General features: G+C 60.6%; 1 pseudogene; it reads left to right on the top strand.

Annotated features, from left to right (window-relative positions):
* The first annotated feature begins 10283 nt into the window (after positions 1 to 10283).
* LOC112476556 lies at positions 10284 to 10402 on the top strand (annotated as a pseudogene).
* The last annotated feature ends 8965 nt before the right edge of the window (positions 10403 to 19367 follow it).

Genomic DNA, 19367 nt, shown 5'->3' with positions numbered 1-19367 from the left:
CAGGAGAGACGCGGTCAGCAGTTCGGATCGAAGAATCATTCCGGTCAGCTCCAAAATATGGCTACTTGCACGGTAATCACAGCACGTCTGTCCAATCAGTGATCCCTTTATTCCTAAAAGAGAAGGGCTTTCCCTAAGGACTGTGGTTCCACCCCTCAAGCAGCAGTCCTGCTGGTCACAAGTGGCTGCAGGGCGGGAACTCCGAGAGGTCTGCTTTGGCTCAGAACTCAGTGTGGCTCCTGCCACCCCCGGCAACCTCACTGCGTGTCTCTGCACGTGCTCCACACACGGGCAGGCCCGGCGGCTCCTACTTCGGGGGGATCACAACCAGGGGCGGCCCCCGCTTGGGCCTCCACATGAGGACCTGGGCGTCGTTGGCGTTGGGTTTCACTAGTGCGTTGGGGGGGATGGGCTCCATCCGGCTCAGGATCCGGGGCTGCTCCTGCTGAGTCCTGCCCACCAGCCGGGCCCGCTGCCCCAGGAGCTGAAGAGGGTCCACCTCGATGTCCACCCTCATCCTCCACTTGATGGTCTGCAGAATGATCTTCTCCTTCGTGGTTGTGTTCATGGCCACCAGCCAGGTGGTAAAACTTTGGTCCCTCTTGATCCTGGTGAGCAGTGGCACATTGCTGTCACTCACCGGCACCGCCCACGTCACACTCGGGTAGAAGTTGTCATTCATGCTGACGGAGAACCTAGAGATCTTGTTGGTGGGGCCAACCAGGGTCACAGTTTCTGTGGTGTTCCCGTACCAAGGGTAGCTCACCCCGTCCGAGTCACTGATGGCTCTCACTCTTCCTTCCCTCAAGTCGGGCAGTTCCCAGCTCGACCTGGCAAAGCAGAAGAGACGCACAAGAAAAGAAGAGGCTAAATGAATTTTTCAAAAGCTGGAGAGGCGCCTGCCACTTATTAACACAGCCGACTTGGGCGAGATGGGGAGTTCAGAGGGGAAGAGGGGTCAGGAAGTTCCGTGCTGTGCTGTTTCAGGATTAGATAGTGAGAAATCAAACGAAAGTTTAAAAAGCAACACCAAAACAAGTTAAATAAACCCACAGCTGGTCCACCTGGAAGCAGAAAGCCCAAAGGTGTTTGTAACACCCACGAAGGAGCATCGACTGTCTGGGGTGGCGGAGTTATAATCCATCGTCTAGAAGCACGCCATCGCGAGAGCCGCTCTCTCGGGAAGGGTGCGTGTGTGTAAGGTGTGCTTGCTGGAAAGGTTAAAGTTTGATGCACCTGGAAGGAACCATGGTGGGGAGGAGACAAAAGAAGCCAGAGTTAAGGTTACATTAATGAAAGTGAATGCACTGGTGAACGTAAATGATACTAGTGACTACTGATGCCATCACACACCTACGCACAAAAGCGAGTGACACAGACTGAGCCACACAGTGCGTCGGAGACGCAGACGCTGCAGGCCCTGGCGGGGAAGAGCTCTGTGGGGCAAATGGGATAGGAACTTGGGGATGAAGAAAAGCACGGCACTCCCAGGGGACAGGTTCCGTCACGGGCCACCGTGCGACACCGACCAGGAACAGGACCACCTGGGGGCTGGGTGTGCAGGGAAGGGTCAGTCTGGAGCGCCCTGACCTGTGGGCTCAGGCCCCAGGCTTCATCTGCCGGGCGGCGGGACTCTGAGCAGGGGAGGCATGTGCCCGGAAGAAGGGAAACGCGGAAGGCGAATCGGAGGGCGGCAGGAGGGAACGGGGACGGTCAGGAGCTTCTGCCGCATTCCAGGTGGCCTTTGCTGACGCCGCATCTAGGCTGGTGGCCGAGGAGACGGAGAGGAGCGGCCGCACACCGGGTGGATTGTCTGAGGTCTGGCAGCTGGCCGCCCGGAAGACAAAAGAGGATCAAGCAAAACTCAGAACAGCCGAGCACAGCCGGCAGCCGTGCGTGCGTACAACCCCTCTCAGGAGTAGCGAGGTGCGGTCTCACTGTTGCTGACGCTCCACGCCACCCCTGGGCCCCCACGGTGGCCCTTCAGGGCCAAGCCCCGACTCCTCCGCTGGAGAGTGAGCAGGGAGCCGCGCCCGTGTCGTCTGCCCAGACGCGGCGCCCGCACCCGCGCGCTCGCTGCTCTGGCTTCCCGCCTCCCCCTCTGCCTCCTCGGCGCCTTCGCTGGCTCCGCCCCGTCTCTCAGTCTGACTCCGGGGGCCGGGCCTGAGCCTTCCGTCCCCTTCTCCGTTCACGCTGTGCTGCTTCTGACCCCCATCTCTGGCCTGGACGCCCCCGAGCTCCAGACCCACACGCCCAGCTGCCCACTCGCCACCAGCCACCAGCGTTGGAGCCGCCGCTGACCGCCCTCACCGTCCGCGCATGGAAACAGATCTACAACTCAGACCCTTCTCATTACCTCCTTCACGACTACCCTGGTCCCAGCCAGAGCTGTCTGCCCCGGTCACTGCCACAGCCTCCTAACGGCTCTCCGGGCCGATCCCTTCCCTCTGCTGCCCTGGTCTGCCTTCGACATGGCGGCCACGGTGACCTCGTGTCAGTGCTCCGCTCGCATGTCTCCAGGGCTCCAGAGCCGCCCAGGAAAAGCCCGGGTCCTTCGAAGGACGGGAGGGAACGACGGGGGGCGGCTGAGGAGCTCGGGCGGGAGCGCGGGAGGGAGTCGGGGCTGGAGAGGCGAGCGAGGCAAATGACCGCGCGGAGAGCATCGTTGGACGCGGCGGTGGTGGCGAGAGCTTTGGGGATGAGAGGGAGACCTGGGCGGGCCTGTTCCCACGGCCAGACGACCCAGAGGACTCTGCCAAGCAGCATGGCCAGTGGCAGGACGAGCTAGTGTCCAAAGTCGAGAGAATTTCAGAAAGCCGCCCGTGTCAAGAGTCACATAAATGGACGAGAGCAGGGTGAAGGAAAAGCCAAGTAGGTTTGTTAACAATGCAGGCGCCGGTAAAGCCTTGCGGATGGAGGCCACTCTGTGGGGACAGACGAGCACAAGAAGAAGTGGCGAGTCCGGGGGAATCTGTCAGAAGTCGGCGGGGAGGGGGAGAGGCGGGACACAGGAGGGAGCTGCCGAGCGCAGGGCGGCGGCCGATGGCAGGGTTTCTGGAGCCAGACGGGCCCGCAAAGGCGGAGCTGCCACTTACTGGGTGTGTGAGACTCGCTCTGCCGGCGACCCCGCCCGCGAAACAGGCACAGTCACAGGGTCACAGGAAGCACTCGGCGGCGTGTGGCAGGAGTGGGCGACCCTGCGGTCCAGGGCTTAGGAAGGAAGGGGCGGGTGGGGGAGAAGTGTGCTCACGGCAGGGACCCCCCCTGCAAAGGCTCAGGACAGCGGCCTCGGGGTCGGAGGGGCGGCGGCCTCACTGCGGGAGGGAGGAGCGTTGTTGGTTCTGGCTCTCGCCCCTCCTTCCCCGGACCGGACCGGAAGGGCTGGCGTCAGTCCCAAGGGAACAGCCAGCTGCCCTCAGGCAGGCGACCCCTGCCAGCCTCAGGCTCCTCACGGGCAAGATGGGAGGAGACATGGCGGGGACCTCCCGGCTCGGCCAGCACGCGGCCGCACGGGAGTGAGGTGTGTGCACACGCGGGGGAACGAGCACGCCGGCCCCGCCCCCTCCCCGCCTGCTCCTCGTGAGATAAACGCGGTGTTCGCGGTTTGGACGATGAGCCATTGACCCCGAGCTCACAGCTAATGGAGTCGCCGATGGGGCTGATAATGAGAACATGGATCACCGCGGCTGCCATGCCTTTCACACCCCACTTTGAGGCGGCAAATCTCCATCAGGTGAGCGTTTCACTCAAATGCGAGGTCTCCGGGGAGAGGGACAGGCTCCGCCCAGACCCGGCGGTTCTCTGCACCCTCCCGGGCAGACCAGCTCTCTGAAGAGCCCCACATGGCTCCCCCGGAGCCCTGGGGTCACTGAAGGGAGAGGGGGGCAAGGGTACTGCTGACGCTAAGGTTCCCAGGGAGCGTGGGACGGGGTCTGGGGCCCCATGAGGATGCCTTGTCCCGGGGGCCGTGCAGATCCGAGGTGGTGCCGTCCCTGGGCCCGGGTGACAGGACCCCCTGCCTGGCCCTGCACTTTACAGGGACCCGCTCGGCCATCCCCCTCCGCACCGAGCAAGGGGTTCTGTGGGGCCCAGGGGACCTCCACCCCTCCTCCTGGACCACAGCCTGGGCTTCTGAGACCTCAGTCCCACCCGAGTGGCCCCAAGTGGCCTCCAGGGCCTACGCAGACCGTTTTCTGTCGATCTTCCTGCAGCGGTCCGCCCGCCCGAGTGCGCCCTGGCCCGGGGTGGCCACAGCCACTGCGCCACACCGAGACCGTGCGGCCGGGGGCCCCGCCTCCACTCATGGCTCAGCCCCACCAAGTCAGCACTCAGGGACGCGGAGGGCATAGAGACAGGGACACCGCGTCTGCTGAGAGCTAGACTTCTGTCCGCCCAGCGCTGAGAGGAGCCGCGTGCCCCTGTGCCAGCGGGTCCCCGCTCAGTGCCACTCCGACCCGGCGAAGGCAGCGCCCAGCACCTGCCCCCCGAAACTCCCACAGAGGAGCTGGAGTAAGGGCTCAGGGCGGGAGGCTGAGAGAGAAGAGAGGGTGGAGATGGCCCTTCTCACGGGCAGGTTGGGCAGGGCAGGGAGGCTGTGCTGGGATGTGAGGGCGGCGGGGCCAGCGGCCCCTGTCACCGGCGAGTCACGAAGCCCACAGCCGCTGGGCGGCCTCTCTGCCCCCGCAGACGCCCGTCCCAGCCCCGACTCAGACGTTTGCGCCGTGATCACAGAGCAAGCCTTAAGATCAGGCTCCCTGTCACGTCAGCCTCCAGAGAGCCTGTTGCCACCGGCCCCTCCCCTGTCCCTTTGGACCACAGCAGAAAAGAGCGGTGCCAGCGCTCCCACAGCCCTGTGTGGGGACGGGCCCAGGTCGGGGACAGGCTGAGGGGACAGGCTGAGGGGACAGGCCTCGGCAGTCAGCACCCCCTGCTGCGGGCACGGGGCTCCTTGGCGCTGGGGACACCTGCGGCTGGGTCGGCAGAGGCCCCGCTGGCTTGGTCCCATTTGACGGCCCTGAGGTCCGGAGCCAGGGCCAGGACCCTGGTCGTGCCTCGGGCATCTCTACCTGCGACCCCACTTCTGAGCTGCTGGGGACAAAGTGGCCGCCCCAGCTTTGGGCACAGTGCAGACGTGGGCTGTGTCCCTACAGAGCAGGCCAGGCACGGCCCAGTGCTGGGCATGGCAGGGTCGGCGCCCGCCCTCGAGGGGCTCACAGCTGCCCAGAGGTGACGGGTCACATGGCCCCCCGATGGGCCGGACACCAGAACTTGTCTCTTCTCTATGTGCACGGCCACCGCCCTGCTCCCAGCCACTTCTCCTCCCTCCAGGACACTGCAAGGACCTCCTCGCTGGGCCCCATGTCCAAGCCTGTCCCGCCCCTGCAAGCCACAGTGTTGGTTTTAAAACTGTGAACTGGATCGGGCCTCGCCCCGGCCTCTACGGCACTGACAGCACCGGGTGTCTGGCCCCAAGCTCCCGGCCCCGTCTCCACCCCCACCTCGGGGTTCCTGACACCACAGAAGCCCGACCTCCTCGTCTTGGAACAAGATGAGCCCTTGCCGCCTCTGGGCCTTGAGACTCGCTGTTCCCTTCACTCAGAACCGGCCCCCAACCCAACTCAGCTCCTCACATGCTAGGCATGTCCCCACTGGACCACAGGCGCCCCGAGGCAAGGGCCCAGAGCAGGAGCGAGCGAGCGTGTGACACAGGCGCCCCGAGGCAAGGGCCCAGAGCAGGAGCCAGCGTGTGTGTGTGTGTGTGCGTGCGTGGGTGCGTGTGTGTGTGAGAGTGTGTGTGTGTGTGTGTGTGTGTGTGTGTGTGTGTGAGTGTGAGCAGGCAGGGCTGGCTGGTGAGGTTAGTTTAAGAGGGTAGCAGAGAGGGTAAAACAGGAAGACGCTTCTAGAGTCCAGGAGAGAGGGCTACGTGACAGCCAAAGGGATCCTAAAGGACTGGGCACATTGGGACTAGTGTCCCTTGGCTCCCGGCCTGGCACTGAGTGCCCTCTGTCTGACAGTGTCACCGTGAGCCTGGCCCACAAGGCTGGGAGAGGCTGCAGGGCCAGGTGGTGGTGTTGGGGGGTGTGGGGACCTGGCTATGACAGTCAACAGCATCCTCCACCTCCGCCCGTAGGAGCAAGGCAAATGGTGGACGGGGGAGGGAGAACGGACGTGTGTCTTCTTATTCTGGAATCCCGCTGCTGCAGGTAGAAGCTTCGTCAAATCTGAGAAGGACGTTATCGAATGGATTCGCCAAAACGTTACGAGTGGTTATCTGTGGTCAAGGGACTGTGGGTCGTCTCCCTTCATTTTTACTTTATATATGTCCTCATTAAAGAAACGAATTTGTATTTATTCTGTAGTCAGAAGTGACAAGTTGCTTCACGTGACTGTGCATCGTGGCTGTGTTCAGCTTCATGGACAACACGAGAATGCGGACACGTGCACACACACGCGCCCCCGAATCCTACACACGTGCCCCCAAATCCTGCACACGTGCCCCTGAATCCTACACACGTGCCCCTGAATCCTACACATGCACCCCCAAATTCTGCTCGCAATTTCGTGCGAGAAGGGCTCTCGGTCTAAGTACGCCTGCTCTAGAAGCCACCAGCCCGGCCAGAAACTGTGTCTCACGCTCTTCTGGGAGACTCGGCACCGTCCCCGACGGGAGGCCCTTCACCCTCAGCCTTGTCACTATGAAACCCAGAGGGTGGACTCAACCTCCTCAGCTCCCACGTCCGCTGACCAAAGACCTCGGTCTTTGTGCCGATGGCCGGCGGGGTTTTCATGGCCACGAAAGGAAGAAGTCGTGGCTTCAGGGACGAGGGACACGGCGGGCGTTCCCCAGAGGCGAGGCGCTTCTCCCAGGGCGCTGCGTGCTCCGCAGCCTCGCGACGCAGCACAGAAGCCCACGGTCCTGCTGTCTGCAAACGCGCAGCAGCTGCTCTGGGGCAGAAGCTGACACGGCGACGACGGACACGAAAACGGACACGACCGTCCCCTTCTCCCAGCTGCTGAGCCCTCCGCCTCCTCTTCGAGGAGCCCCCAGCCCCCACCGAATAATGCCTGGGAGGGAGGCGGGGCGGGGCAGGGTGAGGCCCCGGACGCTAAGCGAAGGCAGGAGCAGACCTGGCGCCACCGGGACAGGACGAGGGGGGGTGGCGTGGCCCAGCGGCGCGGACATTTGCCATCAGTTTCTCACTAACTTTCCACTGTGCGTCCCTCACGCGCCACAGTCCACTGTGCGCGGAGCGGGGCGGCGGACGTGGGCATCACGGCAGCAGCTACGCCGGGCAGACGCTCTGAGGGTGCAGGCAGCTCAGTGTGCATCTGAGCTCAGTGTGTAGCTGGGGTCAGGGCTGTGAACGTGGTTTGCGAGACGGTCCCTGCTCAGCACACAGCACGGTGCCTGTCTGCGGGGAGTGGGGGCGCACACACGTGCGAGCACTGAGCAATTCCCAGGGGTCTAACCAAGCTGGAGAGACAGAGATTCCAAAGCATCTAAGTGTCCTACAGTACAGCCACATGTGCCAGGGGCCAGGCAGGGCACGCCCCTCGCTGTGGTCCAGCTGAGTGCTTCGCACACTCGCTCTCACGTGCTCCGTAACAACACTGTCAGGTGGTTTCCATTATCACAGCCTCTGCTTTGCGACAGAGGAAGCTGAGCCCGAGATCACACAGCTGGTCAACCGCGGAGCCAGGCCTTGACCCGAGCAGTCACCTCCATGACCCCGATCTGAGCCCTTGGCTCTCCAGAGGCTGCCATCTCTGGAGCTCCTGCTATGCCTGAGGCACCATGCTAGGTCCTTGTCTGGGTCATCTCATCTGGGCCTCACAGCTGTCCTTATGAAGGGGGCCTCGTTAGCCCTGACTCACACATGCAGCTCCTGAGTCTGAGGGGTTAAGTAGCTTGTCTGTACTCTGCCGGCAGGTAAGTGGCAGAGGTGGCCTTAGGCCCAGGAGAGACCCATGCTCCATCTTTTAATCTGGGTGCGTACACCAAGGCTGTGCGGTGTTTTCAGTTTTAAAAGTTGCATTATTGGGTTCCAGTCAAGATGCCATAGAAGGTAGACGCTGTGCCCGCCCCTCACAACCACATCAAAATTACAATGAAACTACCGAACCATCACTGGGAATCGCCGGAGGTCTGGCTGAACAGAAGTCCTGCAGGTGGGGACACACATAAGAGGTCACCTCGAGACTGGTGGGAGGGGCAGAGACGCGAAACAGCCTAGTCCCACACCAGGCTCCCCAGCTTGGGGCACCAGTGCCAGGGAGAGGAGTCCCCACAGCAGCTAGCTGTGAAAACCGGCGGAGGCTGTGGCCGAGAGGAGGGCTGCAGGAGTCGCAGACGTCCCTTCAAAGGGCCCTCATGTGCGGACTTACCTGTTAATGACTCACTCGCTGGGGTAGCTGCTCGAGGAGCACCAAGGACACGCAGGGAGGGACTGAGCGGTCTGGCTCCAGGGCAAGGGCTGGAGGAGTGGCTTCCTCCCGGACAGAAGTGCTGGCAGCATCCATTGTTCCTCTGTGGAGCCCTCGCCCTTCCCGGCGTGCTGATGCGGGCGCCGCATGTGTGAGTTGCCAACCTGGTTAACACAGGTTGCCCTGCCCCTCCCAATATGTGGGCCTCCAGTGGATTTTTATACAAATGGCCTCTTTGTTCACGCTGCGGACTTTCCTAAAATCTCTCAAAGGCTCACAAAACCCAAAGCAGCAGCTCTGGCCTTGGTGTGCCCCGCACCTCTTGCTGAGCAGCCCCAAGCCCGGCACTAGTGGCAGCTGGCCTCGGTGCCTGGCTTGGCCTCTCGAGGCACCTATTAGCCCAGCACAGGTGGCAGCCACCTGCGGATTGCTTGATGACCCTTACCAGATGGCTTAACTGAACTGGCCTACAGCTGAGTTCCTCCCAGGAGACCCTTGGGCCAGCACACCCGGTGGCCTGATTCAACTGGAGCTGGAGCACCACCCAGGGCTGCATCTGAGGAGGACACACCTGAAAGGCAGACAGGGCAGGCACCGGAGCCCTGCTAAAGTGAATCTTGCCCCACAGGTTCAGCCCCTCACCAGCGAGTCTTCACGACCAATCAGCCCGCGGGTCAGTCCCTCCCACTGACGTGCAAGCAGCGGTCAAGGCTCAGCTACAACTGGAGGGCACACACAACCCACAAGGGACACGCCTGGAGCACCTGGCTTGGGTGACCAAGGAAGACTGCACCAATGAGTCCCACAGGACACCTACTCATAAAGCCACTCTACTAAGACCAGGAGACTTAGGAGCCCTAGAAACAAACGCAGGGAGGCAGCCAAATGGGGAGACAAAGAGACATGTCCCACATGAAAGAACAGAAAACTCCAGAAAAGAATAAAATGGAGACAAGCAATCTACCAGATGCAGAATTCAAAACACTGGTTATAAGGACGCTCAATGAACGGAGGGGAAGAGTAGATGAACTCAGGGAGAACTTGAAGGGAGAGATAAAAAACATAAAAGCGGAGATGGAAAACATAAAAGAACCAGTCAGAAACGAGGAACATAATGTCTGAGATGAAAAGCACATTCGAGGAAATCAACAGAGTGGAACACGTGGAGGATCAAATCAGCGACACAGAGGACGGGGCAGCGGAGAACAGCCGGTCAGGATACAACAAGAAAGAAGTCCAAAAAAATGAGGACAGTTTAAGGGGCTGCTGGGACATCAAGCAGAACAACATTCGCATCATAGGGGTACCAGAAGGAGAAGAGAGAGCGCAAAAATCTGAAAACCTATTTGAAGAAATAATGACAGAAAACTTCCGCGACCTGGTGAAGGAAACAGACACACGAGCCCAGAAAGCATAGAGAATCCCCAACAAGATGAACCCAGAGAGGCCCACGCCAAGACACGTCATCATTAATGCCAAAGGTTAAAGACAAAGAGAGACTCTTAAAAGCAGCAAGAGAAAAGCATCTCATTGCCTACAAGGGAGCTCCCACAGGACTGTCAGCTGATCTCTCAACAGAAACTTTGCAGGCCGGAAGGGCTTGGCACAAAATATTCAGTGATGAAAAGCCAGGACCTACAACCAAGATGACTCTACCCAGCAAAGCTATCATTTAGAATCGAGCGACAAGGAAGGAGCTTCCCAGACAAGAAAAAGCTAAAGGAGTTGATCACCACCGAGCCAGTATTACAGGAAATGCTGAAGGGACTTCTTTAAGAAAAAAATATGTGTCAAAAATATAAATAATAAAATGGCAACGACTACATATCTATCCATAAGGACTTCAAAAGAAAAAGAATTACTATGGCCACGCCACCCTGAACAAGCCCGATCTCGTCTGATCTCAGAAGCTAAGCAGGGTCGGGCCTGGTTAGTACTTGGATGGGAGACCACTTAGGAAGACCAGGTGCTGTAGAAGTAAAAAATAAAAAATAAGAGATTGTAAGCTGACAAGGTCCTTGCCATCTGTGAGGTCAACCAAGGGTTGCCTTGCCTAAAAAAAGAAAAAAGAAAAAGAAAAAGGATTAAATGCTCCAATCAAAAGACAGGAGGGCCGAATGGATAAGAAAACCAGACCCTTACGGGAGGTGGGGGCTCTGTGAACACAAGGCGGGGTGTAAGGGCAGCTCCTCCTGGTGGCCTGGGCTCACGCTGTCCCCGACCACACGGGGGCGCTTCGCCTCCTGGCAGCCGGCCAAGCTGAACAGGTTTGGCCCTGGGGAGCCAAACGGGAAGGTGGCACTAATGGCCTCCCGTGAAGCTGCCCTTTTAAAGTGAAAGGTTCACGTCAAGGTCAAGTCTACGACTCTCCTCCCGTCTTCCCGGGCCCTGCAGCTCTTCTTGCCAGCACCGTCTTCTGGCCAGGGGCTCCCTCCATGACAACATGGAAACTGGGGACCAGAGAGCCTGCACGTGCCACCCCTCGGGGCCCCTGAGCACACAGCCACGGGGGCCACGCCGTGACCCCAGCCGTCTGCCATCCACCCACACGTGACCCGCCTGGTCCTGGGCAGGCAGAGCAATGCCCGGCCGCTGAAACTGACCCCGCACTCAACAGGAAGACCGGGCGGAGAAAGCCAACGCCACAGGGGAGGAGGTGCCAGGCACGAAAAGCGGAGGTCACTTCTCCGGGGACACGGAGCAGGCTGTCCGAGATCACCAGCTAAGTTCATGCTGCCGTGGCTGCGACGCACCACGGCGGAGGCGACGTGACCCCGATCGGATCAACGATACGGACTATGGCGCCCGTTAACTCAGCGCCACGGACTCCCTAACTTTCCACGTGCGTCGCACTGTCCTGGGTGCATCCGGCAGGGGCCCGCCCTTGGGGATGGTGACACGATCTGGGAAGGACGAACTGAGAGGCAGCGCTTCAGTGCGATGTGGGGTGTCGGGGGACACAGACATGCCATCACGGGGGCAGGAAGGGGAGCGCCTGGGCCAGCTGGGGAGAGGAGGGTGCTGACGGCGACAGCCAGCAGCGTGGACAGGAGGCTCGTCGTGTGCAGGGGCTGTTCGCGGCACCTCACGCGCATTCGGCTAGGAACCCGCACGGCCACCGGGTGAGGCTGGAACCAGCGCTGTCCCCATTCTAAGTGGGAGGAACCAGGGATCAGGGAGGTGAGTGAATGAGCCTAGGGTGACACGGGATTTGAACACAGGCCGCCGGCTCCTGCCTGGAATCCCCGATGCCGACGCCGAGTGAGGAGGACGGAACAGGAGGCGTGGGCGACGGCCCCACGGCGCGGGTGGGGGCGGAAGAGGACGTGGCCTGTGATTTGCCTGAACCCAAAGCTGGGTCTAGACCAGGGGAGATGAGGCAGAAGGGGAGGTGGTGGCCTTGACGACGCCCCCTCGGCTGTCTGGGCATCATCCTTTGTGGGTCCCACCCCCTCCTGTTGCCATGGAAATGCTCCACCAATGTGAGTGACTGAATGATGGGAAAACGGCCAGCCAGATAGCGGCTCAGAACTTCAGATTTCTGCAAATGCTTCTGTCATCATGCTCACAACGAGCCCGTGAAGAAGATGCCGGGTCCTCTATGTTTGACATAAGGAAAGCGACGCTCAGAAAGGTTAAGTGTTTCCTCAGGGTCCGGCAGTCAGTAAGCGATGGGGCCCGGTCTCGAACCTCCTTCCACAGCCTGTCTGTTTTCCACCACATTCTCCCCCAAATCTAGTATCGGAGGGACGACTGGAGACCCCGGAAACCGTGGCTACCGTGGCCGAGCTAGCGCTTTTCTGAAAAACGAAAAGGGCGGGCGCCTGACGTATCGAGTCTATTTTTCTGAAGAATTTTCCAGAACTTGGCTCTCTGGGAGGAGATCCGTCCAAGCTGCCTGGAACGGACCTGGTAAACACGCGCCGGAGATAACTAGCTAATGAGCTGCTGTCGGCGCCAATCATCTGTGCCGATGGAAGGGACGCCAGGCAGAAGCGTGTCCCGGAGAAGCGGGGACATGGCCTGCTCCCCGGCCGTGGAGCCCGGGCCGGCCCGCACGCATGAAGCTGCCTGGTGGCCTTTCCGCCTCCCGCCAGGGGCCGGTTTAGTGGGGCATCTGGGTGGTCGACGCTCTCAGCCCCCTGCACTTCTTGCCCCGGCCAGAAGCCACCGGACGGGGACTGTGCCCACAGCCGAGAAAGTGTGACACACGAGGGGCCAGGATGCAGTGGTGTGGACGGACGTCCCACCGCTGGAGCCAGGACGCGCCGGGTGGGGACAGCAGTGGAGGAGGGGAGTGTCCTGTGGCCCCGGGAGGAGCCAGGGAGCGTGCCCCACGCCGGCACGAGCGCTGACAGAGGGCCACGCCGGGGCCCACGTGAGCCGGGCACTCACGCCAGCACGACCTGCCGGCGCCGAGTCCCTCCGCTTCACGCTGAAAGGCTGAGTGTGGCCGTGTCCTGAAGGTGTGGGGACAGAATCGGCCTGGATTCTCCCGCGGTGACTATTTGGTCCTGTCTGGATGCTGCCAGAATCCAAATGGCCCCCCATTCTGGAGGGGGCTCTGGGGGGAGCAGGGGACGGTCAGGGCCAACTGAGGCCGCGCTGTCCCGGGAGGGACAGGGCTTCCTGTGCGGTGGCAGCGGCAGCGACCTGAGTACCAGGCGCTGGGGCCTGTGCACCTGTTACAGAGGGCACTCTGCGTCCCTTCGCTTACCCCTCGGAGTGTCCCTCTGCCCAGGGAATAGCACAAGGCCCACTTCACGTGTAAGACGTTCAGGGAGCCGAAGCGACTGTCCAAGCTGAGGTCAGAGGTGGCCGAGCTGCTCTGACACTCAGGTCACAAGGACGGTGACTCGAAGGGCTTGCCAGGCCAGTGGGCAGCACTTTTCCTTCCTTCAATGTGAAACACTCAAGGCAGAGGCCCTTCCTCTGTCCCAGCCTCGCAGGTGGTGACAGGCCAGATGCCAGGGGCCCAGGAGGACCCGGCCGTGGAGGAACGCACAGGTACCCAGTGAGACTAGGCTGTGCCGAGGGGTCTGGATGGGTCGCAAGAAGGCATCGGGGCAGGCAGGGGCAGTGGCCAGGGTGGCAGGAGAGCTTGTGGGGGCAGGCCTGTGCTGGGGACACGGGCACTCTTCACGGCTTCTGATTCCAGGGCCTGGGCTGTCTGAAGCCACTGGGGCAGGGGGACCTCACAGGCAGGACGGCCAGGAGCGGCAGAGCCAGCACCTCCCCTCCACAGGCCGGCGGTAGGCACTGCCCTCGAGAACGCTCACTTCCCACCTCCGGCCTGTCCTGAGCCTACAGGGACCCTGGGCCTCCTCAGTCACCCCCTTCCTCGCCCCTGCGAGGAAAGTCTCTAGAGGTTTCTGGGCTGCAGGTGAGCATGTCGGGAACCACTTGGGACGACACTCCGCCAGCAGGCAGAGAGGAAGGAGGCGCCGGCTCCTGAGGACCGGTGACAGAGGGAACGCAGAGCCGGTCAGATGCTCAATGCAGCCAGCTGACAGCGACGTGGCCCCCCGCACTGGGAGCAGCGCTGCCTGTGAGCCCTCGCCGGAAGGCTCCGCGGCCCACGTTCAGGCCAGAATGGCTTCTGGATTATGGGTTAGAGTAAATAAGGCAGATCATCTAAGCAACATAACCATAGGGTTTTAGCTTCAAGTGACATCTGGTACCAACACATTGTCCGTCTCCGAGAAGCTCAAACTGCCAGTTGTCCCAGGATCCTCTGCCGCGCTCGGAAGTCTCCTCCCCAGCGGCTCTGAGTCGTGGGAAAACACACGTCTGGGTTTCCAGCTCCTCTTCGGGTCTTGGGGTCCCTGTCATCGTGTAGGAGCCACTGCTGGGGACGGGCAGTGGCTCACGGCCTCTCCAAGGAGACACTGCCCGAAGGTCGGCTAGCGTCCTCTTTAGAAGGAAGGAACCTGGGCCACCACGTACCAGCCATGTGACCTGGGGGCGAGTCACTGAGCCGCTTCATGCCTCAGTTTCCCCGTCTATGACGGGGGTAAGGACAGGCTACCCCCACGGTCCCGAAGCAGTCAGAAGCCCGCTCCGACGTCTTGCCCGCCTCCCCGCGCCCGGCTGGCCCTCCTCCCAAGTACCCTTTGTGGCAGGCCTGCCTGCACCCCTCCAACACGCACCCCGACCCCTGCTTCAGGAACTCAGCCTGGTTGCCAGGGAAACCAGGCCGGAGCCCCAGGATCAGGAGATGAAGAGCTGTCCTCAAAAGAGAAAGAGCAGAGGTTTGTCACGGGCCCTGACCTGACCCCGGGCCCTGATCTGACCCCGGGCCCTGACCTGACCCAGGGCCCTGACCTGACCCCGGGCCCTGCAGTCCCGACCTCACAGCCCCTGTGCGCGGCCCGGCATCGCTGAAGGGCCGGGTGCGGAGGACTGTGCCTGGCCTCACCGCCCTACGCCAAACCAGGCAAGTCCTCTGTGTGAGGACAGCCGACGGGGCCACGGACCGTCCCGGAAACGCTGGCCTCGACCTGACCCTCCTCTTCCATGTGTCCCCTGGATCAGGCCACCACGAGGTCCAGGCGGCTCGGGTCTGCCCGAGGGCCATACTTCTCAGCTCATCTGCTGTTTATGCATTGAGGAGACCCCAAATTTAGGGAGTGCGCCAGAAATGGGGATTCACTCCAGGACTGATGGGCAGGGTCAGGAAGGGTCAGTTACACCGGGTCTCACATTGTTCCCTGCACCCCAATAAATGAGCCTGTGCCTTCAGAGCTTGGTTGTCAAGTCGAGGCACTTGACAGGATCTCACGAACGTATGGAGAAAGCTAGAATCTCAGACGTGTCCAGGAGGTGGTACCAGCTGTCACCCAGCGAGGACACATGGATAGCAGGTCATGTACAGTCTCCCTGCTGTACCTACAGTCTGCTCTGGAAATGTGATAAGTCTCTTGCTTTAGTTACCAGTAACTGGGATCATCCCTCCTTTTTTGGACAACTGAGAACAGGGGAAATGTCAAACCCACAAGGTCCAAGGATATGTCTTTATAACAGGAAATTGTTCAAGTGGTTACTGACCCCAGACGCCTTCTGCACGGGGCCGCTGACGGGACCCAGTGAAGGGAAGTCACCAAAGTTTGCAGCACAGTTCCTAGTACATCATAAGCACCGTGTAAATGTCCGACAATATCTAATTTCTTAAAATACTGAAAATGTCCCCGCCCGGAGAGCGCGCCCCTGGCTGCTCAGGGCCCAGCCCATGGCCCGTGGCCGCTCTGTGCCGCTCGCCGGCTAGATTTCCATCCAGGTCATAGTGGTTTTGCCTGAGAGAAGATAAACTGAGTCCACGGATCCGCATGACCCAGGTTCTCAGAGACCCGATCAGCATCAGATGCTGTCCCTCAGCCGCGGGCTTCCCAGGCCGTCCCTCGGCAATGCCACCTCCAGAAGCAGCCGGGCCTTGCTGGCACCGCTGCTCCCGTCTTGGTTCTGGGGGACACGTCTCTGCTGGCTCTGGCCCTGGCACGTGGAGATTAGCTTCTTAGTCAGCTACCACCTTCCCACTCACAGCCCCGGTCCCCGACAGACAGGCACACAATGGAGATGGGGGTGCAAGCCCGAAGCAGGGGCCTACGAAGCCCAGCCCGCTTCACCCAACGGGTAAGAAAGCACCGATCAGGGTTTTCAGGTCGGGGGTCTGAATTAGCCCAGGGGAGAGACCTCTGGGGTCCAAGCCGGGACCCCGCTCAGCGTCCCTGTCCCAACGCTGCGAGACCTCACGGAGGCCCTCATGCCACCGAGGACATCGCAGGAGGGCCTGGGGGGACGGTCACCCCTGGGTCTCGCGGACGAAGGGCAGTGCGCAGTAACTCCCCACTCCGCCTGCTCCTTCCTGCAGACGCCCCACGAGTCAGGAAGCACCTAGTGTACATGGGGCACCCTGTCACTCCGGCAGGTGGGCGTGTGCAAGCCCCTGGCCTCACGCCATCAAGGGCTGGTCTACGTCCGCTCCCATGAGGGCGTCCACGTGTCCGGCCCCGGGCCAGGCCCTCTCCGCAGCGCCCCAGTTCATCCTCGTGACCATCCTATGAGGTACATACTAGGGTTACCCCATTTTGCGGATGTGGAGACTGAGGCCCAGAGAGGTTACATCATCTCCCCCACGCACTAGCTCTAATGAGTCGGGAGCCGGGACGTGGGCCCAAAGTCATCAGACTCCGAAGACTGTGTTTTTGGGGAATCCGCTTAACGTGCCTTCATTGTTAAACTGGCGTCAGACAGATGAGATGCAAAACAAACAAACGAACAAACGAACGAACAAAAAACCGTTTTCTAATTACAAAATAAAACTGCAGAAATTCACCATAAAGGATCAGGATCAGCTGTGCCCGGTCTGACGGTCACTCAGCCCGAACGCGGTGGACAGCCCCCAGACCCTGGGCACCTGTCCTGCCGTGGGCAGCGGGGCCCTCGGGACGGCGCCCTGGGCCAGTCACTGTCCTGGCCAGACTCCTGCTCTCCCTCTCAGGGTCCTGCCCCTCCACGTTCCCAGGCGACGAGCTGGTTTAGTGACGAGACACGCTGTGCACATGCAAAAGCGCTGTGAAATCCCATGTCCCTCACGTGCAGCTGCAGGTCCGGATGACATCCCAGCCTGCTCCGCTTCGTCTGTTCAACAGGGTTAATAGCTACTTAATAGCCACTTCACAGAGCTGTGGAGATTAAACGTGTGAAGAGACAGCGCAAGCACCGGCTTTGTCAACTTAGCAATTAAGTACACAACTGAGTTTATTTCCATCCGGGTGTGAACGACCACTAGGGATTTTGCATTTTAAAAGATCCTCGCATTGTTTTTGTTAATTAAATGTATTAAGGTAACAATATTGTTGCTGGGAATGTAAATTGGTCCGACCGCTAAGAAAAACAATGTGGCTCTCCTTAAAAAAATGAAGAACTACCATCTGATCCAGCAATTCCTCTTCTGGGTGTTTACCCCCCAAATATGAAAACACTAACTCGAAAAGCTATCTGCGCCCCGACGCGCACTGAAACGTTAGTCATCACAGCCGAGACCTGGAGACACCCGAAGCGCCCGTCGACGGACGACGGGATAAAGAGGCGACACTTGCATTTTAAAAGAGGAATCTGACGAGACGAGCGGTGCTCAGATGCGTGGGCTGTTGAGGCGGGATCGGAAATTCAGGCGCCGCCCCCCAGCACCCCAGCAGCCGGGAGGCCTGGTGTCCCGCTCGCCCCCGCCCCCGAGAGCGCCAGCCCCGCTGTGTCCCGCCCGCTGCGTCCAGCCCCGCTGTGAGCCCCCGGCTGGCCTCGCCTGCCTCTCACTCAAGGGTCTCCGTGAACAGCCGCACAGACACGGGCTGGTGTTTCCCGGCACAGGCGGCTGCTGAGCGGGGGACAAGGAGCCGGGGCCTGCATGCAGATGGGCACAGCGGTGACAGCTCAGCGCTGCCACGTGGGCGGGCCCTCCAGAAAGAGTAGTAGCAGGATCCAAACCGACGTCCACCAAAGAAGGCCCAACGCAGGCCAAAAGGTGGCGGCAGGAGAGCTGCTTCATCACCTACCGTGCGGGGCGTCACCCCTGCAGGTGGCCCTCGGCCTGCAAACCCGTCACATACCAATCACGGGACAGCAAAGCCATCGGACAGACGCTGCTTATCCTTCGACACTCAGCCAAAGGCTCCCTGTGTGCACACTCCGCGCCGGGCACTTTGGGGCTATGATGACAAAAACCGTTTCTGTGGCACATTGGGACGTTGGAGGTGCTCGCACCAGACTGTCTGACAGAATTCTTGAAACACACTGTGCAGACGCCGTCTAGTGCCACTCAGAGGTCAGGAAGCTGAGGCTCGGGGCGGGAGAATGTCCTCGGTCAGAGCGAACGGGCGTACTCAGACCGAAGGCCATCGTTCATTTGTTCATTCGCTCACTCATTCATTTGTTCAGCTGCTCGGTAAGTCATAGAGTAGTTGAAATTTTTCAGAATTGGTTTCTTTTTTATAGATCTACCATCTTTTAGAAAAGACTGGCTGTTGAGGCCAGAGGACCCAGGGGCCCGCGGGAGAAGGTCCGTGTCGCTGACGTGGCCTCCCTGGGCAGTGGCTGTCCTCTTGCACACACAGGTGAAGAAGGTGGAAAAGTGAGCTTGTGCCTCCTCCGCACCGTGCCTGTCCTTCCTGCTCAGCTCCCAGCAGTCCGCAGACTGATCGCCCTGGGGACGCTGAGGCGGCAGCAGCCATCGCTCGCTCTCTCGGTCCTTCCCCACCTCATCCCCGTGAGGTGCTCCACCCCCCACCTCACAGATGAGAACAGCGGGAGACGGGTAGGAGCTCGGCCCCACCTGGGGCCTGCCCCGCAGCCTGCGCTGGACGCTAAGGTACACTGACAAGCGTGACGTAGAGCCTGCCATTCCTGTGGGAACATGACAGCACTGCGGCCCCAACGTGCAGGACAAGCTGCAGCAGGGACAGTCCGTGTGGCCCCCGGGCCGGCTGGAGGTGGTCAGGCTCCGGGGAGGCTTGGGACCCCTGCGATGAGCCCAAGCCAACCAGGTCCCTAAGAACCTCTTTGAGGGGACTTTGAAAATGACAGCCCAGCAGGACCACTCTTCTTAAAACCCTTGGTGGCCCCCTGTCACCCACAGGATGAAGGACAGGCTCCTGAGTGGGGTCCACGGAGCTGTCCGTGCGCTGACCTCATCTCCCGTGACGCCCCGATATGTACGTGCGCCTGTCTCCCCCAGAATGAAAACATCTCAAAGGCAGCGCCTGTGTCCAGTTTAGTCCTCTGGACTCAGAGCCCAGAAGAGGCCACCACACTTCAGTGCCTGACGTGTTTCTTACGAGAGCAAATGCATTCCCGAGGCCGAGTCACTGTCCCACAGGGGAGGCCAGTTCTGCTGTCCTCGGGGTCTCATGGCAGGGAGGGCTCAAGCCCCGCAGTGTTGGTCAGCGAAA

The sequence above is a fragment of the Pteropus alecto genome, unplaced genomic scaffold (genome assembly GCF_000325575.1).
Source record: "Pteropus alecto unplaced genomic scaffold, ASM32557v1 scaffold101, whole genome shotgun sequence".
Lineage (NCBI taxonomy): Eukaryota > Metazoa > Chordata > Mammalia > Chiroptera > Pteropodidae > Pteropus > Pteropus alecto.
The sequence above is the reverse complement of the archived record's forward strand: the minus strand, read 5'-3'. Positions and strand labels throughout refer to the sequence as shown.